This window comes from Phalaenopsis equestris, unplaced genomic scaffold, assembly GCF_001263595.1.
Source record: "Phalaenopsis equestris unplaced genomic scaffold, ASM126359v1 Scaffold000807, whole genome shotgun sequence".
In the NCBI taxonomy this organism is placed as follows: domain Eukaryota; kingdom Viridiplantae; phylum Streptophyta; class Magnoliopsida; order Asparagales; family Orchidaceae; genus Phalaenopsis; species Phalaenopsis equestris.
In genome coordinates this window covers 38,396-48,549 of record NW_018165247.1, presented here as the reverse complement: position 1 = coordinate 48,549, position 10,154 = coordinate 38,396, and positions in this window count along the sequence as shown.

Here is a 10,154-nt window from a genome sequence, read left to right as displayed (position 1 = left end):
CCAAGGGCAGTTAGGTAATTTGGAGGTGCCTAGGGGCAAAAGACCAAGTTAGGCATTTCACATAGAATTGGATAGATATCCATTCTAAATGAATCATGGATTAATGTATTGTGAAGATACGGTGTACCCTAGTTCCAAATCAACACCCAGGGTTGACCCTAAAGCCAAGTAATCCTATAGGGACTTTTCTTGAATTCTCTTATAATGATCTTACCTACTAAATGCTAGAGGTTAAGATCAGTACGTGGAATTTTAAGTTGAGTAAAAAAAAAAGAGTTTTGAATTTCTAATGGGGGGGTACTTAATGGTGGTGGTGGGGTACTTCTTCTAATTTTCTAAGACTAGTCAATAGGAAAATCCTATGGCTAGACCTAGGCTACTAAAGAAGTTTTCTAGACCTCAACCAAAAATGAGGTCAACATCTGTCCAGGCTTGAATTCAAAAAATCACTCTGTTATGAAAAAAATTAATGAGAATTTTTCAGATTAAAAATTATTCAATATTAATGAGCGGTGTGTTCCATGATATGCTGGAGTTGTGAACTTTATTGTTAGTGATATTATACTGTATGGTCTGACATACCAATGGAAGAGAAAACTTTTATCTGAAGCTAAGACTAATTTTTTGGATGACCCATTTTTATATAAATAAGGAAATGATCAAATTATTTGAAGATGTGTGCCCTTAGAAGAAACTTATGAAATTATCCAAAAATGTCGTGATTCTAATTTTGGAGGACATTTTGGTGTTGATAAAACAACATACAAAATTTTTGCAATCTTAATTTTATTGGCCTACAATCTTTAGAGATGTTAGCACTTATATTAAAACTTGTGATTAATGTCAATGTGTAGAAAATATTTCTTAAAGAAATGAGATGTCTCTCAATTATTTGTTGGAAGCCAAGATATTTGATGTTTTTGGATTAGATTTCATGAGACTATTTATACCATCTTTCATAAATTTATATATATTATTAGCAGTAGATTATGTATCCAAATGGATAGAAGTTGTCACTTTACCTGGATGTGATGCTCAAAATATTGCAAAGTTTTTAAGAATAAACATATTTTGTAGATTTGGGATTCCTAGAGTATCATAACTGACGGGGGAAGTCATTTTAGAAATGCAATAATGGAGAAATTAGTAGAGAAATATCATATCAACCATCAAATTGTTACTGCTTATCATCCTTAGATAAGTGGTTTGGCTGAATTATCCAATAATGAAATTAAAATAATTTTAGAAAAAGTCTGTGAATACAACAAAAATGAATTGGGCAGTCAAACTTGATTATGCTTTGTGGGTTTATAGGACTATATATAGAACTCCTATATGAATGTCCCCATATAGGCTAATATTTGGGAAAGTTTGTCATTTACCAATTGAACTTGAGCATAAGGCATATTGGTTTATTAAGGAATTTAATTATAAATTAAATGATGCTGGTGAGAAAAGAATATTACAATTAAATGAGCTTAAAGAGATAAGGAATGAATCTTATGAGAGTGTTAAGATTTATAAAAAAAAGATGAAGATCTGGTATGAACGGAGGATTCATACTAAAAATTTTGAGCTAGGACAGTAAGTTTTGCTATATAATGCAAGATTAAGATTATTTCCAGGAAAACTTAAGTCTAGGTGGATGGCACCATTTGTTGTGATAAAAGTTTATCTCTATGGAGCTGTAGACATCAAAGATCTTAAAAGTGATAAAATATTCAAAGTGAATGGTCACAGGCTGAAAACCTACTTTTTAAGGGATCAACTTACATTAAATGATCTTTTGTTGTTGGGTTAATCAGAATAAGCATTGGTTACATCGGGCTGAGGACGTTAAATGAAGCACTTTGTGTGAGGCAACCCATAGTTCTTAGTGTGTATTTATTTTAAATTTTATCTTTGATGAAGAAAAATGTGGTAACATTTTTTAATATATAATGATATAGTGAGGATTCTAAGACCTTAATTGATGGCTTAGACATGTTAGAGTGCATATTTGGAAGTCAAGCAGACCTATACTAAAATAAGCACTGGCGCTTAAGTGCAATAGTTTAAAAAAATGTGTATAATTGATATTCTAGAAGGATTAATCATGGTTTAGTGGCTTTAAATGTGGTTTGGTGGTTTGTGAATGTGAGTAATGGGTTTAAGCTTCATTCAAGGCCTATAAATAGCATGAGAATGAATAGAATTTTTATCCCATTTTAAATTTTCATCCTAAAGTTTCATCCTAAAGTCTAAGTGAAGTGAAGAGAAAAAGAGTGTGAGAACTTGAAAAAATGTCTTATTGGGAGATTGAAATAAAGAAGAAAGAAGAAGCCATAAAGAAGAGGGTCGTGAGTCAAAGTGTGTAAGAGTTATACAACGGATTCCTAGCCGTAAGTATAGAAGGAATAGTGGAGAAAATTTCAAAGATTGAGGTTGTCGTGGATTCAATCAATGCAAAAGTGAATGATACTAATGCACACTTGGAGCATATCAGATGTCAACTTAAACTAAAATTCAACCATACATATCTTATAGAAGAAGTGGGCATGACGATGTATTTGAAAAACAAGTGGATTAAAGAAGACACAATGAGATTTCTTCATCACCGTCTGTTCTATCAAATCTACATTTTGAATGCCTCTAAAGAAACAAGTGAAAGGTCAGGTTATGTTCCACTGGAAGGAGAATGGAATTAATTTCGAGAGTCTAGTTTTGTTTGTCCATAGTTAGTGTTTGTCTGCTTTATGTGTTTTATGTGTTAAGTGTGTTGTGTATTTGAATTTTTGTGTTTAAGAGTTATCATTCAAGAATCTTTGGATTGATGAAATATGTGTTTGTTTGTGAAAGTGTTTAGAAAATTGTGTTTGTATTTTTTTTAAGAGATTAATGAGAGTGTTTGTTAGTTTGAAATATTATGTGTTATTTAATGTTAAATTGAAATTGAGAAAATTTGTGAATTTTGAGAAAGAGGAGAATAGAAGGGGAAGAAAGTAGTAATTAAGAATTATAAGACCATTTAGGGTTGGATGACATAGTCTTGATATGCATTTAACTTAAAAATAAAAAAATATCCAAAATTGTGCACTAGCGCCTGAGCGCCAAAACCTCATGCTTAAGCACTGGTTACCCGAGAGGTAGATGCCTAAGCACCACACCAGTCTTGCTTAAGTGCCAGTTCACTTAAATCGGTTTATGAATGATTAAAGGTCAAAATTTTAGCGAAAAATCACAATTTTTTCCCCTCGATATTGTCTTATTCCTTTTGTTAGATCTGAGGCATCTCCAAAGTTGAATATTTCTTAGTGAAATTGAGCCAAATTTGCTAGATTTCATCTTCTCAAGGTGAGAGCTTCACTTCTATGTATATTTTTTTATTTTCACCATATATTTTGAGTAAATTGTGGAGTTATTCTAAAATCACTATTCATGGTGAAATTTTATGAAAAATACATGGAAAATACATGAAAATGATAGTTTAAGCTTTTGGACGTTAAGTTTAGTGATTTAGACTTAAGTTTAGGATTTATTGTGAATTTTATGTGATTTTTAGATAATGGCATTAAAAATGAAGATGAGCAAGGGGAAGTCCACTTTCGATTCCAGTAAATTTTCCAATTCAAAATCTCAGGATTGTTTGCAGAAGCGATGTTGCTGAGAAAGTTGATTCCTGAGTGATGTTTTAAAAATTTGTGTAGAGCAATGGAAGATTTGAAAGTTAGCTGATAGTGGGAACATTTCTATTATTTTTTTCTACTGAAGCAGTCATTTCTAAAGTTTGGGAGTTTTATGCTAATCTCTTTAAGGCAGTGAAGATCAGGTTATGTGAGAGGGAAATCAATAGTTTTTTCTCTAGAGGAAATTAATTCATTTTACCAACTGCCCCCGAGTTTGTTTTTTCTTTATTCAAATTATAATCCTACTGTGGGAGAGTTAGATGAGTTTTTTTCTTCAATGACTGTGGGAAGAGGATTGTGGAAAATAACGAATGATAAGAGAGCAAATTTGCCTGCGTCAAAGCTTGATGCAAAGGCAAAAGTGTGGCACTACTTTATTTCTGCTCGTCTACTCCCTACAAATCATCCAAGTGAAGTTACAAGATAGAGACCAATTTTGAACTACTATTTTCAATAGATCTTTAATATATCAGGCTATCACTAGTTCTACCAGAACTACGACTACTGCATGTTTGGGATTCACATCCTTAATTTTTTCTTTATGTGAGCAGGCTGGTGTGAGATTTGATAGTTGGGAAGAGATTCTTTAGCTACTAAAGCCTATTACAAGTGTCAATGTGAAATATTATTCCAAGCATTATATTTTTGGATGGAAAGGAGAATTTTCAAGAGGTTCATGTGCTTCTACATCTCGTGCTTCTACTTCACAAGCCTCTGCATCATAAGGTCAGTCGACTAGTCCTGATGCGCAATCACAATTAATGCAGCGGGTGTTAAATAACATCAACTACACTGTGAATAAGGTACTAAATTTAGAGAACTACGTAGAACATATTGATACTTATATGAAGAGAGAAAGTGATTATGAAGAAAAATATCACACATCTTTGGAGCACCTTATTACGGGTGACCAAAGTGTGCATTTCCTTCATATCCACAGTACCCTCACTATGAGCCAACAAAATTTTGCGATGATGATGAGGAGTAGGAGGAGGAAGAGGAATGGCTTGAATATTTTATTTTTAAATTGTATGATTTTTGTTTGTTGTAGTTGTTTGGACTATTACTCTTTAATATGTTAGTGTTTGTTGTAATTGTTTGGACTGCTGATGTTATATGTGTTTTGTTGTGTTGGATATTGTTGTGATGTTTAAAAAAAATATTTTTTTGTTATTGTGAGTAGTTATGTTTTGTTTTTGTGGTAGTAATTGTGTGAATATGGTTGTTTAGTTGTATTGTTATGGTTTCTAAAGAATTTATCCAAATATTTTAGGAAGGTTTAGAATATTGCTAACTTTCACTTAAGAATTTAATGTTTAAATTTTCAATTTACTACCATATACTTTCTTTATGTTATAGTTATGAATTTATGTTATTTTGTGTTTATTTGCTTTTCTATTATCCTCCACTGCATAGAAGTCCGTTGAATCTCATGTATGTCAAAATTAAGTTAAAATTTGATCAATTTATTTTTACTCTTGTTTTTAATTTTTATACTTGTATATTTAGGATATGAAAATTCCTGTAAGCATGTTATTTTTAGTTTTCATTCCTTCTTATTTATATATTATGATAAAATGTTTTATCTTATTAAAAATTTAAGCTTGAGGGGATGAAAAACAATTTTCAAAGCTTGAATTTTATTTGTTCTCAAATGTGCTACAAGTAAATTTAATTTTGATTGAAAAGAAATTATTATGTTTTTGAAGTTATATTAGGGAAGTCAAATCATTTTTAACATTTTCTTTCTATTTCTATAGTTTCAGTTATAAATGTTTTAACCTTTTAAGAAAAAAACTAAGTTTATGGAAGGGAGAAAAACTATTTAAGAAAAAAAACATAATTTTATTTGTCCTTAAGAAAACTATAATCAAAGAAAATATCATTTTAAAAGTAATATGGGGGCATGTGGTGTTATTTTTAGAGAATTGTATTTTTTTATTCTATAGATGTTTGGTACACTTAAGTAAATTTTTAGTGATAAAGGTTAGTTCTAAGAATTAAGATATCACGTAAAAGAGAGTATGGATATGATTTTAATATTTAAAGTAAAAAAAGAAATTATGATTTTGAAATACTGAGGACCTTAGATCTATACTTTAAAGTATTGAGACTCTATGAAAAATCATTTTTAAAAAATAATTATCAAAGTAAAGAAATGTGATGATTTTTTAACTTTAATAGGTGGATAGTGAAGTTACAAATTATTAAAGGTTGATCAAAATATAGTAATCTTCACTGAGAAAAAAAAAAGAAAAGATTGAAAAGGATCTTGAAAAGAAAAATAAAAAGAAAAAATAAATTAAAAAAAGAGAAAAGAAAAGTATATATAAAAGTGAGGAAAAGCTTGATGGGTTGTCTAATTAAAAATTGGCTTCACTTGAATCATTTCATAAAGAAAGAGGCTTTATTAGAGTTCTGAGCTTTTATTTTCTTACAGTTTTAGTTTACCTTTACTACTAGAGTTCTCTCAAATTATATTTGTTATTTTTCTGAGACACTATGATTTTCAAACTACAAATAATTTTTAAAATGAATAGAAAATTAGAATTCCTATATTTGATTACAAAATATTCTTTTGCTTTATTTCTAGCCTGAATTACTAAGATTTTCCTAAAGTCATAACTACCACATTTATAGGAAAAAACTATAGAGGTCTTTAATGAAACCCACTACCACATGTTAACATATTTAATTTTTCAAAAAAAATAAGTTACTTGAGGACAAGTAACAATTCAATTTGGGGGATTTTTGACATGCCTAAAATATATTGCTTTTACTTGCACATTTAATGCCTGTTTTTAATTATATTGTGCTTTAATGCAAGGTATTTTTGATTTTTTTTAGTTGTAGGTACACTAAGTGGAGAAAATAGAGCAAATAGAATGAAAATGGAGCAAATTAGAGTCAAATGAAGCAAAAAGGTTAATGTTGATCTAGCGCCTAGGCGCCAGAAAATAGAGAGCCTGGCGCATAGGCGTCATAAGAAATTATCTAGAAGATCCATTGAACATGGACAAATTTTGAAGGGATGCTTGAAGTAACTTATGAGTATTTTGAGAGATTTATTTAAAGAGACTTCTGGAGATTCAAAAGAGAGACTTTTGGAGGAGGAAAAGGGAGACTTTTGGATAGAATTGGATTCTTCCTAGAGAGGAGAAATTCTTGGAGGCTCGTTTGGACTTAGATGAGAAGAGAGGATGTGAGAAATATCTTCTTCACCATAGTTCTAAGTAAGTTTATTGTAGAACTATAAAAAGAGTAAGTGATTCAAAGAAACTAGAAGGATTGTTTGGGAAGGAGTTCAAAGAAAAGTTGTGTACTTTGTTTATTTTTACTTAGTCTTGTCTTGTAAGCTTTTATTTATCTATAAATCCATGTGCTGTTGTTTCTTTCCCATGAGATCTGAGTAGTTTCCTTTGTCTTTCTCCCTATAATGAGAAATAATTATGTGTAGGAATGTAGTTTAGTAGAAGTTCTTTTAAAATTAAATAAATTATGATAATTCAAACTTTTTGGTTAATTTACTTATTGATCTAACCAATTAATTTGTTAAAATCTGTTGTAAAATATAGTGACCTGAAGTGGGCTGAGTTTTAACAAAGTAAGAATTAAATTTAGCCTCATGGATGAGAATGTAGTCCCTAAGGTTAAGTGCAAATAAATAGGGAAATATGTTTTGATAGGTGCAGAATTGGAGATTTTAGGGTGACAAACAGAAATCCCCAACTTGGTCTAGATGTTTGGAAACTAAAGTGAGATGTTTGCCCTAAAGTGAGGGAAAGTGGGAACTTTAGAGTGAGAGCTAGTATCTTTCCAGCCTAATCATGGGTTTAGGGACCAAACTCTAGATTAGCCAATTTTCTTTATGCACTCGAGAGAGGATAATGAATAGAATTTATCTTATTTGGCACAATACCTTAATTATATTTAAAATTATTTTTCTACACTAATTATAAACTCATTGCAAGAGGAAGGATGTTTTATAAAAATTTGAACTCTTCATACAATGTTAGTTTAGAGTAGTGGTAACTTTACATTTTAAAACCTTTTTAGATTGTCCTGCATTTATATTTTGCATTTGCTTACCATACTAGCATTCCTTTTAATTCTATAGGATTATATATTACACAAAACATTGTAATCATTTTTTATATAAGTTTACTACAATTTAAACAAGATTTTATTAAAGTCACTACACAAAAACTTGTAATCATTTCCTATATGAATTTACTACACAATAACATGTTGGATAGACTCGCAAGACGTCACTTTGTTTGCTTTTTGGATGGGTATTCTAGATAGCACCAAATACCTATAACACTTGAATTTCAAGAAAAGCCAACATTTACTATTCCATATGGGAAAGGAATTCATGTTTTCATGGAGAATTTCTCAATTTTTGGTACCTCTTTTAATTTATGTCTGGATCATTTAGCTAAGATTCTAAAATGCTGTCATGAAATAGATTTACTTCTCAATTTGGAAAATGTCATTATATGGTCGCAGGAGGAATTGTGTTAGGACATAAGATTTTTGAAAATGGCATGAAAGTAGATCCAACTAAAATTCAATTTATTGTTGAATTACCAGCTCCTACATCAGTGAGAGGAGTAATAATTTTTCTAGGACATGCTGGGTTCGACAGGCGGTATATTAAAAAATTTTAAAAAATTGTTAAGCCGCTACGCTATCTTTTAGAAAAAAAAACACAAATTTTGATTTTAATGAGGATTGCCTAAATGCTTTCAAATTATTAAAGGAAAAATTAATCATTGCACCTTTTATTGTTTCACCCGACGGGGAAAAACCATTTAAAATAATGTGTGATGCAAGTGATTACGCTATTGAGGCAGTATTAGGGCAAAAATATGATAATATTTTAAAGTTATATGCTATGATAGTAAAACCCTTAATGAAGCTCAAATTAATTATTCTACCACTAAAAATGAATTATTGGCGATAGTATATACTTATAATAACTTTAGACCTTATCTCATTTGGGCGAAATGTATCACATTACTAAATATTTTTCTACTACTAAATATTTGATGCTGAAGAAGGATTCAAAACCATGATTTTTAAATGGGTCCTTTTGATGCAAAAATTTGATTTTTAAGTAGTAGATAGGAAGGGTATCAATAATCAAATCATTGATCATTTATCAAGGCTAGAACGGGAAAACTATGGTGATAATGATAATGACATAAATGAAAATTTTCCTATTGAATAATTATACTCTGTTTCTGAGTGGCGTACTCTGTGGTATGCTGTCATAGTTAACTACCTTGTTCATCATATTTTACCCTACAGATTAGACAGCCACCAAAAGAAAATTTTCATGTATGGCACAAGATTTTACTATTGGGACGACCCTTATTTATAAAAGAAATGTAAGGACTTAGTTATCAGAAGATGTGTGTATTTTGAAGAAATCAAGGAAATCATTAAGAAATGTCATGAATCTGATTTTGGGGACATTTTAGAGTGGATTAAACTACATATAAAATTTTACAATCTAGATTCTATTTTCCAACAATATTTAGGTATGTTAATACTTACGCGCGATGTTAATACATATATAAAAACATGTGATAGATGTCAAAGAGTAGGCAATATTTTTAAGAGAAATGAAATGCCCCTAAATTTTACCTTGGAAGTTGAAATTTTTTATGTATGGGGTTTAGATTTTATAGGATCATTGTACCATCTTCTAGAAATGAATCTTATGAGAATGCTAGATTTTATAAGGAAAAGATGAAAAATTGGCATGATCAAAAGATTTTAAGAAACCATTTCAAACCTGGACAAGAGGTTTTGGTATACAATACTTAATTGAAATTATTTTTTGGAAAACTTAAGCCTAGGTGGTCAGGGCCATTTATTGTGATAAAGCCTATCATTTTGGTGTTGTGGATATTAATGATATGAAAATTGAACAAATAATTAAAGTAAACAGGCATCAACTAAAACTCTACAATTGTGGAGACAAGCCTTTGTATGAAGAGATTCTGATGTTGGGCCAACCTGAGTAAAACATTAGATATGTCGAACTGATAATGTTAAACCAAACACTTTGTGGAAGACAACCCATAGTTATCTGTGTAGATTGATTTATGATTTTTTTTTTGTTGTGGACTATATGATGTAGTATTGAGACCTACTAGATGTGAGGAGGCACAAATACACTAATTTGATGATTAGAACGAGATTGGGACATGAAAAACTTGATGCAAGGAGAAATGGTGTTTATGTAAGCACTTGGGCCTATGCGCCAAATTTGATGCCTAATGCCAAAATTCGGTAAGCCTGGCGCCTAAGTGCCAGAATCCGACACCTAGGCGCCATAGTTACATTACGTGGGTAAAGCTGTCCACAATGGTTTTAACCAAAAATTTTCTATTAAAATCACTAAATCTCGTCCCTTAAAGTTAGAACTTTTAAATTTGTCCTGAGAGAAGAAGAATTGGAGAAGATTTGAGTGGTTAG